We start from the raw sequence: 17634 nt of genomic DNA on the forward strand, positions 1-17634 counted from the left end.
AGGAAGTGTTAAATAATTTATTTTCTTCAGTCTTCACAAAGGAATCGGGGGGCTACACGAACCTTGCTTGTAAGGCCGAACTAAATAATACACCTCAGGAAGTGCCGCCATGGCTAACAGAGGATAGACTTAGAGCTAAACTAGAGAAACTTAACATAAATAAATCCCCGGGACCGGATGGCTTGCACCCGAGGGTTCTTAATGAGCTCAGCCAGGTGATTGCCAGACCATTATTCTTGATCTTTAAGGATAGTTTACAGACGGGTATGGTACCAGCTGATTGGAAAAAAGCCAACGTGGTACCAATATTTAAAAAGGGGCCGAGATATATCCCGGGTAATTATAGGCCGGTCAGCCTAACATCAGTAGTCTGCAAAATTTTGGAGGGGATGATAAGGGACCACATACAAGACTTTAGTAATGAAAACGGTATTATAAGTAGTAATCAGCATGGATTCATGAAAAATCGTTCGTGCCAAACCAATCTATTAACCTTCTACGATGAAGTGAGCTGCCACCTAGATAAAGGTAAGCCTGTGGATGTGGTGTATCTGGACTTTGCAAAGGCCTTTGACACCGTTCCCCACAAACGCTTACTGTACAAACTAAGGAAGGTAGACCATAAGGTGAGTACCTGGATAGAGAACTGGCTCCAGGGGAGAGTACAGAGGGTGGTGATTAATGGGGAGTACTCGGATTGGGCGGGTGTGGAAAGTGGGGTCCCCCAGGGTTCTGTCCTGGGACCAATTCTGTTTAATGTATTCATAAATGATCTAGAGGAGGGGATATCTAGTACAATCTCAGTATTTGCAGATGATACTAAATTAGGCTTGCCAATATCTTCTATGCAGGATGTGGAAACCTTGCAAGCGGACCTGAACAAAATAACGGGATGGGCAACTACATGGCAGATGAGATTTAATGTTGAAAAATGTAAAGTAATGCACTTGGGGGCCAGAAACCAGAAAGCAAGCTACTCACTAGGGGGGGAACCTCTGGGTGAGTCTAGGATGGAAAAGGACTTGGGGGTACTGGTAGACAACAGGCTTGGCAGTGGCATGCAATGCCAAGCCGCCGCAAGCAAAGCCAACAGAATACTGGGTTGTATAAAAAAGGGGATTCACTCCAGAAATAAAGAGATTATTCTCCCACTCTACAAGACTCTGGTCCGGCCACATCTGGAGTATGCTGTCCAGTTCTGGGTACCGGTCCTCAGGAAGGATGTGCTGGAACTGGAGAAAGTCCAGAGAAGGGCAACAAAAATAATTAGGGGAATGGAGGACATCAACTATGAGGAAAGACTACAAGCACTGAACCTATTCTCTCTGGAGAAGAGACGATTGAGGGGGGATATATCAATGTACAAACACTGTACTGGCGACCCGAGCATAAGGAAAAAACTATTCAGAGTAAGGAGATACAATAAGACACGTGGCCACTCACTAAAACTTGAGGAAAGGCGGTTTAACCTTAAAGTGCGTAAGGGGTTCTTCACTGTAAGAGCGGTAAGGATGTGGAATTCTCTTCCACAAGCAGTCGTATCAGCAGGGAGCATTGATAGTTTCAAAAAACTATTAGATGGACACCTTAAAGACCACAACATACAGGGGTATACAATGTACGGTTAAAAGCAAACACACACACACATCATAGGTTGAACTGGATGGACTGATGTCTTTTTTAAACCTCACTAACTATGTAACTATGTAACTATGTAAGATAAACAACCTCTGAACCCCAAGACAAAGACATATATGGTGGGAAGATAAACATCATCCTCTGAATCAGAGGATGAGGAAGTGCTCCACAGATTGGACATACATCATATGCAATCAGCACCCTCTGCAATGACTGTAGAGGTAATCATTGAAGGAAAGAAACTCAAGATGGATGTAGACACAGGAGCTGCAGTTTATCACCCAGAAACAATGGAGACAATTTCAGATCCGAAAAACTGTCCGGCCAACACCAGTTAAACTGCAGACATACTCCAAAGCAGATACTCCACCCACTGGGTTACGTGAAAATACAGGTATTCTACAAGGGTCAGACAACGAGACTGCCATTGTATATCCTAGAACAGGGATGGCAAACCTTGGCACCCCAGATGTTTTAGAACTACATTTCCCATGATGCTCAACTATACTGCAGCGTGCATGAGCATCATGGGAAATGTAGTTCCAAAACATCTGGGGTGCCAAGGTTCGCCATCACTGTCCTAGAACATGGGGGACCCCCTCTCTTTGGGAGAGACTGGATTGCTCACTTTGGTATGCCAGACATCGCCATAAACCCCTGTAACACCGTTACAATTCCCTTAGAAGATAATGAAGGATGGGTGGTGTCCCTGCAGCAGCGGTTCCCAAAGATCTTTGATAACCAGTTGGGGAAAATAAAGCATGACTGTGTGAGACTCAGGCTGAAACCCAACGCTCAGCTTAAGTTCTTCAAAGCTCGGACAGTACCTTTCCCTCTATGAGCAGGAGTGAAAGCTGAACTAAGTTGGCTGGAGGAACAAGGTGTCATCTCAAAGGTAGAGCACAGCGAGTGGGCATCACCAGTTGTACCAGTAAAAATAGCGAATGGGGACTTGCGCATTTGTGGTGATTTTCGCATGGCACTGAACTCTCAACTGGAGATAGACCAGTATCCCCTACCCAGAGTAAATTACATTTTTGCCTCTCTTGCTGGAGGTCAAAAGTTCACCAAGCTTGATCTCAGGCAAGCATATTTACAGTTTGAGGTCCATCCTTCCTCCCACAAGTTTCTAACCATCAACACCCCCAAGGGGCTGTATGAATACAATCGGATGCTGTTTCGTGTAGCCTCCGCCCCAGCCATTTGGCAACGAAAGATGGACGAGATTTTGGCGGATATTCCTTTCACGCAGTGCCTGCTAGATGATATGCTCATCACGGGACTGACGGACCAGGAACACAAGTGGAACGTGGAGCTTGTGTTGACGAGACTCCAAGAGCGGGGTCTAAAAGTGAACTTAGCGAAATTCCAATTCATGGTGCCTAAATTGGAGTTTTGTGGCCACCTTGTGGATGCGGAGGGTATACACACCACGGAAGCCAAGGTTGATACTTTAGTCAAAGCTCCACCCCCAACCAACGTCCAACAGCTGCGATCATACCTTGGCTTGCTGTACTATTACCACAAATTCCTGCCAGATCTGGCACACACCTTGTTTCCATTAAACAAGCTTTTGTAGAAACACTCCAGATGGGACTGGTCGGCTGCATGCCATAGTGCTTTTGAAGTTTCTAAGCGGAAGCTGTTGGCATCACACATGCTCGTGCACTATGACCTCCAGAAGCCTCTCACCTTGGCTTGTGATGCCTCACCCTATGGTCTGGGGGCTGTACTATCTCCATCTTACCAGATGGGTCAGAAAAACCAGTGGCATTCGCCTCCAGGTCCTTGACAAAAGCAGAAAGCAATTACTCTCATATTGACAAAGAGGCTCTTGTGCTGATTAGGCATGTGACGGTAACAGATTTCCATGCTGCCATTAATTGATTAAGGTTTTGCCACGGTATATGGTATTATCACGGTATTCAATTATTAAATTAAAATTATTAAGTTTCTACCTCACTTCAATTTCGTTGCTGAATTTAGAGACTTTGGTTCACTTTTGCACATTATTATATAGTCAGTCAGTACAGACTCTGTGAACCAGGCCTAAAATAAGCCATCAAGCAGTGTCTGGCCTACCTGGTGATGACGCTCAGCTCCGATCCGATGGCCTGGTCATTAAGGGGGCAAATCCTTGCGGTCTAGAAGTGTTTTATTTATAAATTACTTTACTATTGCTTTAGGCCTGGTTCACATGTATGCGGGTTGGCGGCCCATATTTGCATAGGCACAGCAGCCGATTGATTTGAATGGGCTGCTATGCCCTCATTTTCCGCAAAAAAAAAAAAAGGCGCATGCAGCATTTAAAAAAAATGCAGTGGCCTTGAAATTCATCCTGCTTTTGCACCATGCGACTTACCTGCAGTTCCTGCTCTGGCAAGCTTTCTGCGTTTTTATATCCGTGGGCCCAGCATTTAAAAACAGTTTGCGTGTGCAGGTAAGTCGCATGGTGCAAAAGCAGGATGGATTTCACGGCCACTGCGTTTTTTTAAATTCTGCATGCGCCTTCTTTCAGCCGAAAATGCAGGCATAGCAGCCCAAGCCCATTTGAATCAATGGGCTGCTATGCCTGTGCAAATGTGGGCCGCCAACCCGCATACATGTGAACTACACCTAAAGCAATAGTAAAGTCATTTATAAATTAAAAACACTGGTTCTTTTGCAGGTTTAACCACTTCTGGACCGCAAGGATTTGCCCCCTTAATGACCAGGCCATTGGATCAGAGCCAAGCGTCAGGACCAGTCATCACCAGGTAGGCCAGACACTGCTTGATGACTATATAATGTAATGTGTGCTGCTATGCCTGTGCTTATATATATATTTATTTATCTATAGTAACGGTATATAGTGGGGGTAGGTACTTGCAGTCTGATTTGCTTGCAGTAGCCACTAGGCTGTTTTACTGTCACTGTGTCTTGCTGAGCCCGGGAAGCATGCGGCTGCAGTATAGAGCAAATCCGCTACTTCCTGTGTATGGCTCTTCCTCACAGGAGGAGTGCCTCTGATATCACTCCGCCTGTAAGCCGGAACTATAGAGGAAGTAGCGGCTCTGTTCTAGTAGGAGGAGAGCAGAGCTGGGAGCCTGACACGGGGACACAGCCGGCAGCCTGACACAATGACACAGCGTAGAGACACGGGGGGGGTAGCTTGGCAGACAGAACAGACGGTATTTTAAAAAAGATGGCAATCGCAATACTGCGGATATGCGATACCGCGATATATCGCATAACGGAAAACCGGCATATGTCTAGTGCTGATACGGGCAATTAAGAAGTTTCATCTTTACCTGTATGGTAGGGGAATTCACCATACTGACCGACCATAAACCACTTCTTCAGATCTTTAGCCCTGACAAAGGCATCTCTCAGATGACTGCGGCCTTCCTTCAACGCTATGCCCTATTCTTGGGAGCATACAGCTACAAAATCCAATATCGCGGTCACAATGCCAATGCTAATGCGGACGTAATGTCCCGACTGACAGGGACGTCAATGGCCTCTTCTCCACCAGTTAAGAGTTGTCGTTACACCAGCCTGTCCTTCTTGTCTTCTGGGGAGATAGCAGCCCATACAGCCAAGGATACCTTTCTGAAAACAATACTCTCCTGGGTACGGTACAGTTGGCCTGCAACCGTCACAGATGATTATGAACCTTAATTCTGTAGGCGTATGGAATTAACTGTGGCTGGCAACTGTGTTTTATGGAGAGACCGAGTGATCATTCCACAGACCCTCCGGAGACACATTCTGGACTTGCTACATACTGGTCATCCCGGAGGTACATGTATGAAACAAAAGGCCCGAGGCTATGTGTGGTGGCCAAACCTAAACTCAGATATCACAACATATGTGAATGCTTGTGCTGGATGTGCACAAACTGCAAGAGACCCTTGAGGGTGCGTACAGCCCTGGACTTGGCCCACGGTTCCCTGGTTTTGCCTACACTTGGACTTTGCAGGCCCGATCAGAGGACACACCTGCTTGATCATAGTTGATGCCCATTCAAAGTGGCCTGAGGTCATTCCCGTTACTCAGCCAACGACTAAGGCGACGATTTCCATACTGTTACATCTCGCTGCTACGTTTGGATACCCCAGAGAATTCATCACAGACAACGGTGCACAATTCACAAGCCAGGAGTTTCAGGGTTTCCTGACAGCCCACAACATCAAACACAAGTTGACCGCACCTTACCACCCGGCTACAAATGATCAAGCGGGCTTTCAAATGCTATTTCAAAGCTACAGTGGCTACAAGTAAATGTCAGTCCCTGTCACCCCAGCAGCTGGACTCCTTCCTTTCTGCTTACAGAAACACACCACATGCAACCACCGGGAAAACTCCAGCTGAACTCCTTTTGGGTCGGCAGCCATGGACTGTTTTGGACATGCTTAGCCCTCAAACAGTCTAGGAACATGTACTGCAGTTCCAAGACAAGATGGTCAAACACGATGAGGTCCCCTGGTTCACAGCCCAACAAAAGGTATGGGCCCAATCTTATGGGTTTTCCAACACTCATTGGCTTCCTGCTATTGTTGCAGAGACTTTGGAACCCAAAATGTATAGGGTCTGCCTGGAAGATGGTTCCATTTGCAGACGGCATGTGGACCAACTGCATCCTCATTCTCAGCTGCCTGAATCCCTGACATCAGCTGAACCACCAGTGTCTCAAGGGTTTGCGCCTAGTGGATCAGGATGCACTGGGACTGATGATTGGGAGGACTCTGAACTTTTGAACTCAGCTTCAACAGAGCCCTCCAGCCTTGGTCCGGAGGTCTGTTCACCCTCTGAGCTAGTGGATCCCTTCTTGGCCCCGCCGGTGCCCATTCTGGCCAGCCCTGTTTCTTCCAGTCCCAAGTCGCTGGGTGCCCATCCTCAACTACACTGTCACCCTCCTGACTGGCACTTCGACAGGGAAAATCCTTTCTCCCCCTATAATGGGTAGTTCTCGCCACGGATGCCAGCTTCAGGGGGTCTGGACTTTGGTAGAGTTCACACTGCAGATTAATGTTCAGGAAATCCGAACGATCGGACTTTGTCTGGCTCATTGGACAATTCGTCTTCACTTCACTTCACCACCGTGGTCTATGTCAATCACCAAGGGGGGCACAAGTAGTGCCCTGGTGGCTCGGTAAGTAGGAGGCATTCTAAGGTGAGCTGACTGGTTCGTTCCAGCCCTCTCAAATTTCTGCCACGACTCCTGTGCAGGATCAAAGCAGAAGGGATTCCGTTTAGACTGACCTCGCCGATCTTGGTACATTGATCAGGTACAAAAGGTCACCGATGCTCCTTGGGGACTTCCTCTCAGGTAGAATCTGCTGTCCCAAGGACCGATCTTCCATCCTGCTTTACAGTCGCTAGCTTTGATTGCTTGGCTGTTGAACGCCAGGTGCTGAAGGATGGAGGTTTGTCTGAGTCGGTGATTCCTATGCTGTTGAAAGCTAGGAAATCTACTTCTAGGAGGATCTACCATCATACGTGGAAGATTTACATTGCGTGGTGCGAGTCTCTTGGGGTTCATTCTGGCTCCTCCTCGGTGGCTCGGATCTTAAGGTTCCTTCAACGGGGGTTTGAACAGAAATTGGCCTTGAGTACCATCAAGGGCCAGGTGTCTATTTTGGAGGTCTTTTCCAACAACCTTTGGCTTCACACTCCCTGGTGGGTACCTTTCTTCAGGGTGTATGACATTTGGTTCCTTCAGTAGAGGCTCCATTGCCGCCCTGGGTTCCTAATGTAGTGCTTTCCGCTCTACAGAAGCCTGCCTTTGAAAATATTCGGGAGGTTTCCCTGCTTATGTTGCCCCAGAAGGTAGCCTTTTTTGGTGGCTATCACCTCTGTGCGCAGGGTGTCAGAACTGGCGGCGTTATCCTGTCGTTCACCATATTGGTGATTAACAAGGATAAGGTGGTGCTTCGCCCCTGTCCGTCATTCCTTCCTAACGTGGTCTCTGACTGTCATTTGCATGAAGACATTGTGTTGCCTTCCCTGTTCCCGGGCCAAATCTCCAAAGGAAATTGCCTTGCGTGCCTTGGATGTGTTCCGAGCAATTAGGGTGTACCTAGCTGCTGCAGAGTCTTTTAGGAAGTCACTCTCTATTTGTGCTCATGAACGGAACTTACAAAGGGTTGTCCGCTTCTTTTGTGACCATTTCCAGATGGATCAGACAGACAGTGGTTCAGGCCTTTTGCATCAGGGGTCAGGTTCCTCCTTTCCCTGTCTAGGAGCACTCTACTAGGGCACTTAGTGTCTCCTGGGCTTCCATCATCAAGCGTCACAGGTTTGCACTAAGGTCAAATCAAAACTGCATCCACCAAGAACGCACGAAAATCGCACGGTGGGACTTTATATGAGCCACCAAGCTGTAAGCAAGGCGTCTCCATCCCTGGTTGGCTTTCCACTTCCATAGGTATCAGAACATATGTGCAAAAAAAAAAAAAATTCCAAAATGCCAAATACTCCGGGGCTTAAGTGGTTAATTTAATGAAAAAAAATATGTATATTTTTAATAAAATACTAAAGAAAGAACAAAAATGACAATTCATTTAATTAAAATGACCATAGCTAAGTACAATACCTCTTACTGGAAAAGAGCAGCTGAAAATCATTACACCTCCATCCCCTTGGTGAATGCAGCATATAGATAGGAAGGGATTTTATGTATGGGGCATGGCCTGTAAAGCACACTGCCTTTGAAATCCCTAATTTCCTTTTGGGACTTTATGTGAGACAAGCAGGTCATGCTATTGGTCTCCATCCCTGTATATGGAAAACACTAAGGTCAAATCAAAACTGCATCCACCAAGAACGCACGAAAATCGCACGGTGGGACTTTATATGAGCCACCAAGCTGTAAGCAAGGCGTCTCCATCCCTGGTTGGCTTTCCACTTCCATAGGTATCAGAACATATGTGCAAAAAAAAAAAAAAATTCCAAAATGCCAAATACTCCGGGGCTTAAGTGGTTAATTTAATGAAAAAAAAATATGTATATTTTTAATAAAATACTAAAGAAAGAACAAAAATGACAATTCATTTAATTAAAATGACCATAGCTAAGTACAATACCTCTTACTGGAAAAGAGCAGCTGAAAATCATTACACCTCCATCCCCTTGGTGAATGCAGCATATAGATAGGAAGGGATTTTATGTATGGGGCATGGCCTGTAAAGCACACTGCCTTTGAAATCCCTAATTTCCTTTTGGGACTTTATGTGAGACAAGCAGGTCATGCTATTGGTCTCCATCCCTGTATATGGAAAACACTAAGGTCAAATCAAAACTGCATCCACCAAGAACGCACGAAAATCGCACGGTGGGACTTTATATGAGCCACCAAGCTGTAAGCAAGGCGTCTCCATCCCTGGTTGGCTTTCCACTTCCATAGGTATCAGAACATATGTGCAAAAAAAAAAAAAAATTCCAAAATGCCAAATACTCCGGGGCTTAAGTGGTTAATTTAATGAAAAAAAAATATGTATATTTTTAATAAAATACTAAAGAAAGAACAAAAATGACAATTCATTTAATTAAAATGACCATAGCTAAGTACAATACCTCTTACTGGAAAAGAGCAGCTGAAAATCATTACACCTCCATCCCCTTGGTGAATGCAGCATATAGATAGGAAGGGATTTTATGTATGGGGCATGGCCTGTAAAGCACACTGCCTTTGAAATCCCTAATTTCCTTTTGGGACTTTATGTGAGACAAGCAGGTCATGCTATTGGTCTCCATCCCTGTATATGGAAAACACTAAGGTCAAATCAAAACTGCATCCACCAAGAACGCACGAAAATCGCACGGTGGGACTTTATATGAGCCACCAAGCTGTAAGCAAGGCGTCTCCATCCCTGGTTGGCTTTCCACTTCCATAGGTATCAGAACATATGTGCAAAAAAAAAAAAAAATTCCAAAATGCCAAATACTCCGGGGCTTAAGTGGTTAATTTAATGAAAAAAAAATATGTATATTTTTAATAAAATACTAAAGAAAGAACAAAAATGACAATTCATTTAATTAAAATGACCATAGCTAAGTACAATACCTCTTACTGGAAAAGAGCAGCTGAAAATCATTACACCTCCATCCCCTTGGTGAATGCAGCATATAGATAGGAAGGGATTTTATGTATGGGGCATGGCCTGTAAAGCACACTGCCTTTGAAATCCCTAATTTCCTTTTGGGACTTTATGTGAGACAAGCAGGTCATGCTATTGGTCTCCATCCCTGTATATGGAAAACACTAAGGTCAAATCAAAACTGCATCCACCAAGAACGCACGAAAATCGCACGGTGGGACTTTATATGAGCCACCAAGCTGTAAGCAAGGCGTCTCCATCCCTGGTTGGCTTTCCACTTCCATAGGTATCAGAACATATGTGCAAAAAAAAAAAAAAAATTCCAAAATGCCAAATACTCCGGGGCTTAAGTGGTTAATTTAATGAAAAAAAAATATGTATATTTTTAATAAAATACTAAAGAAAGAACAAAAATGACAATTCATTTAATTAAAATGACCATAGCTAAGTACAATACCTTTTCACTATGGCACTGCATAATTGAAGATTTAGGGAAGTTTTGCAGCTTATTTAAGTGCAGTAGTTCGCTGGTACAATGGTCAGGGCCGGCCTTTGGGGTGTGCGAGCTGTGCGGCCGCACAGGGCGCCATGGGCAACAGGGGCGCCGTGCGGCCATCACAGCTCGCAGATGATCAGGCCGCAGCGCGGGAGGTAAGCGGTGACCGCGGCCTGGATGTTCAGTGTGGGGGTCTCTGATGTAAGGGGGCTCTGTGTGGGGGGGTTTCTGATGTAAGGGGAGCTCTGTGTGGGGGTCTCTGATGTAAGGGGGGGCTCTGTGGGGGTCTTTGATGTAAGGGGGGGCTCTGTGGGGATCTCTAATGTAAAGGGGTATTTGATGTAAGGGGGGCTCTGTGAGGGGTCTCTAATGTAAGGGGGGGCTAAGTTATCAGTGATCATAAAAAAGAAAAGTCAAATAAAGTGCAAAAAAGTGCAAGAAAATGTGCGGGGGGGGGGGTCACCTGTGCGCTGGGGGGGGGGGCGCCACAGGATTAGCTCGCACAGGGCGCCTGAACACCTAAGGCCGGCCCTGACAATGGTTAGCGGTCTTGCCTCCCATACAGAGTGCGACAGGTTTGAATCCTGGCTACTGCAAGTAAAAAATTTTTTTTTTTTAGTTTTTTAACAGTTTTTATAATATCTTGTTTTTTTGAAAAAAAAAATGTATATTTTTAATAAAATACTAAAGAAAGAACAAAAATGACAATTCATTTAATTAAAATGACCATAGCTAAGTACAATGCCTTAAACATATTGGACTAGGTGGGACTTTATATGAGACCCAAGCTGGTGTTGTCCGGCGTCTTCATCCCTATAACAAAACACAAAATAAGGTTGAAGGATTGTAAGAGGTGTATGAAAGTCAGCCAGCCCCCAGTCTGATACACTCACCTTCCAGTCTGTCACCAACCAAATAAAACCTGTCTTTTGGTACAAAGAATAGGGCTTTAGTTGACACACATTTGCAAACGCATGTGAAAGCTGCAGAGCCACTGCACGGCACCCCATTATATCTGAAGTCCTACACTCTTAATTTAGTGTCCTCCACTGGAGGCACATGGCCGCTAATGGGTGGATGGGGGAAACAGGTGAGAGGGAGACAGCCCAACCTCCCCCAACCCATCCCCATCCACAAACTGGCAGTTGTCTCAAAGACTCAAATGATTAGATTATAACCATGGTGCAAACTGGAAAAGAGCAGCTGAAAATCATTACACCTCCATCCCCTTGGTGAATGCAGCATATAGATAGGAAGGGATTTTATGTATGGGGCATGGCCTGTAAAGCACACTGCCTTTGAAATCCCTAATTTCCTTTTGGGACTTTATGTGAGACAAGCAGGTCATGCTATTGGTCTCCATCCCTGTATATGGAAAACACTAAGGTCAAATCAAAACTGCATCCACCAAGAACGCACGAAAATCGCACGGTGGGACTTTATATGAGCCACCAAGCTGTAAGCAAGGCGTCTCCATCCCTGGTTGGCTTTCCACTTCCATAGGTATCAGAACATATGTGCAAAAAAAAAAAAAATTCCAAAATGCCAAATACTCCGGGGCTTAAGTGGTTAATTTAATGAAAAAAAAATATGTATATTTTTAATAAAATACTAAAGAAAGAACAAAAATGACAATTCATTTAATTAAAATGACCATAGCTAAATACAATACCTCTTACTGGAAAAGAGCAGCTGAAAATCATTACACCTCCATCCCCTTGGTGAATGCAGCATATAGATAGGAAGGGATTTTATGTATGGGGCATGGCCTGTAAAGCACACTGCCTTTGAAATCCCTAATTTCCTTTTGGGACTTTATGTGAGACAAGCAGGTCATGCTATTGGTCTCCATCCCTGTATATGGAAAACACTAAGGTCAAATCAAAACTGCATCCACCAAGAACGCACGAAAATCGCACGGTGGGACTTTATATGAGCCACCAAGCTGTAAGCAAGGCGTCTCCATCCCTGGTTGGCTTTCCACTTCCATAGGTATCAGAACATATGTGCAAAAAAAAAAAAAAAATTCCAAAATGCCAAATACTCCGGGGCTTAAGTGGTTAATTTAATGAAAAAAAAATATGTATATTTTTAATAAAATACTAAAGAAAGAACAAAAATGACAATTCATTTAATTAAAATGACCATAGCTAAGTACAATACCTTTTCACTATGGCACTGAATAATTGAAGATTTAGGGAAGTTTTGCAGCTTATTTAAGTGCAGTAGTTCGCTGGTACAATGGTTAGCGGTCTTGCCTCCCATACAGAGTGCGACAGGTTCGAATCCTGGCTACTGCAAGTAAAAAATTTTTTTTTTTTTTTTTTTTTAGTTTTTTAACAGTTTTTATAATATCTTGTTTTTTTGAAAAAAAAAATGTATATTTTTAATAAAATACTAAAGAAAGAACAAAAATGACAATTCATTTAATTAAAATGACCATAGCTAAGTACAATGCCTTAAACATATTGGACTAGGTGGGACTTTATATGAGACCCAAGCTGGTGTTGTCCGGCGTCTTCATCCCTATAACAAAACACAAAATAAGGTTGAAGGATTGTAAGAGGTGTATGAAAGTCAGCCAGCCCCCAGTCTGATACACTCACCTTCCAGTCTGTCACCAACCAAATAAAACCTGTCTTTTGGTACAAAGAATAGGGGTTTAGTTGACACACATTTGCAAACGCATGTGAAAGCTGCAGAGCCACTGCACGGCACCCCATTATATCTGAAGTCCTACACTCTTAATTTAGTGTCCTCCACTGGAGGCACATGGCCGCTAATGGGTGGATGGGGGAAACAGGTGAGAGGGAGACAGCCCAACCTCCCCCAACCCATCCCCATCCACAAACTGGCAGTTGTCTCAAAGACTCAAATGATTAGATTATAACCATGGTGCAAACTGGAAAAGAGCAGCTGAAAATCATTACACCTCCATCCCCTTGGTGAATGCAGCATATAGATAGGAAGGGATTTTATGTATGGGGCATGGCCTGTAAAGCACACTGCCTTTGAAATCCCTAATTTCCTTTTGGGACTTTATGTGAGACAAGCAGGTCATGCTATTGGTCTCCATCCCTGTATATGGAAAACACTAAGGTCAAATCAAAACTGCATCCACCAAGAACGCACGAAAATCGCACGGTGGGACTTTATATGAGCCACCAAGCTGTAAGCAAGGCGTCTCCATCCCTGGTTGGCTTTCCACTTCCATAGGTATCAGAACATATGTGCAAAAAAAAAAAAAATTCCAAAATGCCAAATACTCCGGGGCTTAAGTGGTTAATTTAATGAAAAAAAAATATGTATATTTTTAATAAAATACTAAAGAAAGAACAAAAATGACAATTCATTTAATTAAAATGACCATAGCTAAGTACAATACCTCTTACTGGAAAAGAGCAGCTGAAAATCATTACACCTCCATCCCCTTGGTGAATGCAGCATATAGATAGGAAGGGATTTTATGTATGGGGCATGGCCTGTAAAGCACACTGCCTTTGAAATCCCTAATTTCCTTTTGGGACTTTATGTGAGACAAGCAGGTCATGCTATTGGTCTCCATCCCTGTATATGGAAAACACTAAGGTCAAATCAAAACTGCATCCACCAAGAACGCACGAAAATCGCACGGTGGGACTTTATATGAGCCACCAAGCTGTAAGCAAGGCGTCTCCATCCCTGGTTGGCTTTCCACTTCCATAGGTATCAGAACATATGTGCAAAAAAAAAAAAATTCCAAAATGCCAAATACTCCGGGGCTTAAGTGGTTAATTTAATGAAAAAAAATATGTATATTTTTAATAAAATACTAAAGAAAGAACAAAAATGACAATTCATTTAATTAAAATGACCATAGCTAAGTACAATACCTCTTACTGGAAAAGAGCAGCTGAAAATCATTACACCTCCATCCCCTTGGTGAATGCAGCATATAGATAGGAAGGGATTTTATGTATGGGGCATGGCCTGTAAAGCACACTGCCTTTGAAATCCCTAATTTCCTTTCCTGGTGCCTCCATGGCAGCATACCTGTGATAGAGCTCCGCCTCTACTCCGTCTTCAGGACTAGTGAATAGCATAAAAGAAAGACGCCCCCTATTCCCAGCATTCTCCTTTTTTTCCTCATACCTTCTTGACTGGTGAAGAGTAGCAGTATGTCCTTACCTGCTGACCATCTGGCAGCTTCCGCCGGGTTAAGCCTCTCCCGTGCGCAGTCCCTGCTTCTTGGGTCGCTCAAAGCACTGATAAGACTGGGAACCCCTTCTGTGGATCTTGGGGTAAGGCGCAGAGTTTCCTCATAGGAACGCATTCTGCCTGCAATGGAACAGTTTTATGATGATTTGACCGCAGGGTTTTGCAGGAGGACCCACTACCTTAAAGTAGTTTCTTTTCTCTTGTATTTTTTCCTTCCCCCTTTCCTGTCACAGATAGGTCATATCTTTGCTCTCCCCTTCCTATATTTTCTCTCATTTCCCTTTTCTACTAGGTTCATATAATGATAAGCCCCTTATATGTTTTATACCGTCCTTTTTAAATACCTGTTCTTTGGCTTGTTTGTCCCGCTCCGGGCTCCTGCCTCATCGGCGTACGGCGTTCTGGGGCTGTGTAGGGTGTGCAGCCTTCGGCCGCTCCGCTCCTCCCCTCCTTATCCTATTCGCTGGCGTTCCAGTGTGGGGAGGCGGGGATTCCGGCGGTCGGGTAGCTAGGGCGTGTGCGCATGCGCGGGCGCATGCGCAGTACGATCGAAGCGCGGGCGGCCATCTTGGTTAAGAGAAACAGGTAGGGCTTTTGCCCACAGTTTCCCTTAACATTCCAATTAATGGAGGAGGAGGGATTTTGAGTTCCCTCCCTCCTCCTATTAGTATTAAAGGAATCATTAGCCTGGTAGTTATCCAGGCTGATGGTTCCTGCATTATTCTATGCAAAAAGCCCCAGGTAAGTTATTGCTCTCTGCAGGGCAATAAAGGATTTTATTTATATAAAAAAAAAAAAAAAAAAACTTTATTTATATGGTTAAAAAAAAAAAAAAAAACTTTATTTATATAGTAAAAAAAAAAAAAATTTTTTTTCTTAAAATTGGTAAAAAAAAAAAAAAAAAAAAGAGGGGTGAGGGAACGGTGCGTATGATAGTATATGTGTGTTTACATGTATGTATGTATGTATATATATATATATATATATATATGTGTATATGTTTTTTAAAAAAAAAAAAAAATGGGGGTATCGCTTTTCTTTACGTTTTTTCTTCCGTTTTTCCCCGGCCCCCTTTTATTGAAGACCCTATGCCCACCCTATTTCTAATCACCTTTTGTGCTCATCGTCTTGCCATCTTTTTGATCTATTCTACGTTTTTCTTTTTAGTCGGTCCTCCCGTAACGCCCTGCAATGAGCCACTCATCCCGTGCACAAGATCCTCACAATAGGTATAGGACCACCTTATCGTGAGTATGTTTAGGTACTAAAAAAAGAGTGCATAATTGGCTGACAAGGGTACTTTATTTCAGCCCTACTCATTCTAGAAGATCAGGAAGATCTTCAGGACACCGCGAAGATGACAGCCCGGATCGCAGATCCCGCCATAGATCTTCAGAAAGATCAAGATCAAGGCAACGCTCGCCCTCTGCACCACCTCGCTCCTCCAAAAAATGTTGGGCCTGTGGAGCAATACCCTTGCCACGCAAGCTGGTTTGCAAAGACTGCTTCCGCGAGTATGCCTCCAATCGGGAAGCAGAAAATATCCAGGTGGTAGATATGCTCAAACAAACTATGAAGGACTCCCTCGCAGAGTTGACAACCCTGATTCCCGCGCAGACAGCCCCTTCTAGGGCATTAGCGCAAAGCACAGATCCTGATGCACCAGGTCCTTCAGGCCCCAACACCTCTCGGCCGTCCTCAGACCCACCGGCCAGAGACGATTCCGCGGATTCACTCTCAGAGGAGTCCTCAGACGAAGCAGATCCATCAGGCTTCAGTTATACCTTGGTGCAGCCATTCATCCAGGCAGTGAAGACAGCCATTGCCTGGGAAGACACAGAGGATCCCCCGGCAAAATCCAAGACTTACTTCCCCTTCCTTAAAAGGAAGCAGGTTTTTTTTCCCACTAATGGGTGAGATCAGAGAGATTATAGAGGAAGAATGGAAGAAAACCGATAAGAAGTTTTCTCTGGGTCGCCTCAATAAACTTTACCCACTGGCCGAATCGGATGCACAATCCTTAAACTCTATGCCGGTAGTTGATGCAGCAGTGGCACGCCTTGCAAAGAATGTGACTCTTCCCATGGAGGATTCGACTTCCTTTAGGGATCCTCTAGACCGCAAAATCGATTTTGACCTAAAGAGAAGCTACTTGGCCTCAGGCGCTGCCTGTAAACCGGCCATTGCACTTACATCGGTGTCCAACGCCATCAGAGTCTGGACAGATAATGTGGAGACAGCCTTGCGTCAGGATGTTCCCCGAAAAGACATCATCAAGGCGCTTGAAGAACTCAAGATATCAGCAGACTTTGTCGGAGAAGCCGCAATCGATACAATCCGCTGTTCAGCAAGGTCAATGCTTCACGCAGTAATGGCGAAAAGGGCCCTTTGGTTAAAATCTTGGACGGCGGATCTATCATCCAAACAAAATTGGTGTAGGATACCCTTTGATGGAAAGGCTCTCTTTGGGAAGAGATTGGATGAAGCTATCTCCAGAGTCTCAGGAGGGAAGTCCGGATTACTCCCCCAGGACAGAAAACCCAAGAGATCCAGAGTGGTTTCTTCAAGATTTCGCCCATCAAGATACAGAGACTACAGGCAGCCAAGACAACAAGGGGAGAACAGAAGACCCTGGAGGGGCACGCAGGCCTCTTTTTTGGGGGCACGCAAAAATAAGTCCCTTACAGCTCCCCAAGAATCCACAAAGTCTTTTTGACGCCAGGGGTCTGCAGTCCCTCCCAGTCGGAGCAAGACTGCAACTTTTCTACCCGGTCTGGGCTGCCCGCTGCCAGGACCCTTGGGTCTTGTCTACGATCAAGTTAGGGCATCATTGGGAGTTCTCCCATTCACCACCTCAAGTCTTTCAGAAAACAAGAATCCCAGCTTCTCGGGAAAAAGCTTCGGCACTACTACAATTTCTGACAGAACTTCAGCTCCAGGGAGCAGTTGTTCCAGTCCCATCGGCAGAACACTATACAGGCTTCTATTCCCCGCTCTTTCTGGTCAGAAAAAAGACAGGAGGATGGAGACCTGTGATAGATCTCAAGAAGCTAAATCGTTATATAACACTCGAAAGCTTCAAGATGGAATCACTAAATACAATCATCCAGGTAATCCAGCCAGGAGACTGGATGATATCACTCGACCTCCAGGATGCCTATCTACACATTCCCATCCTTCCATCCTTCCAGAAGTTTCTGAGGTTTACAGTAGGGGGAATAC

The 17634-nt window shown here is 44.6% G+C and overlaps 1 pseudogene across 1 annotated transcript in view; it reads left to right on the forward strand.

Annotated features, from left to right (window-relative positions):
- LOC309568877 overlaps nt 1-17128 on the forward strand; it is a 36351-nt pseudogene extending 19223 nt beyond the window's left edge. The window contains exon 2 of the transcript in view: nt 15723-17128. The product of the transcript in view is annotated as an uncharacterized misc_RNA (transcript). The remainder of the gene's footprint in view (nt 1-15722) is intronic.
- The last annotated feature ends 506 nt before the right edge of the window (nt 17129-17634 follow it).

Source organism: Pelophylax lessonae (assembly GCF_965119305.1).
Source record: "Pelophylax lessonae genome assembly, chromosome: 12".
Lineage (NCBI taxonomy): Eukaryota > Metazoa > Chordata > Amphibia > Anura > Ranidae > Pelophylax > Pelophylax lessonae.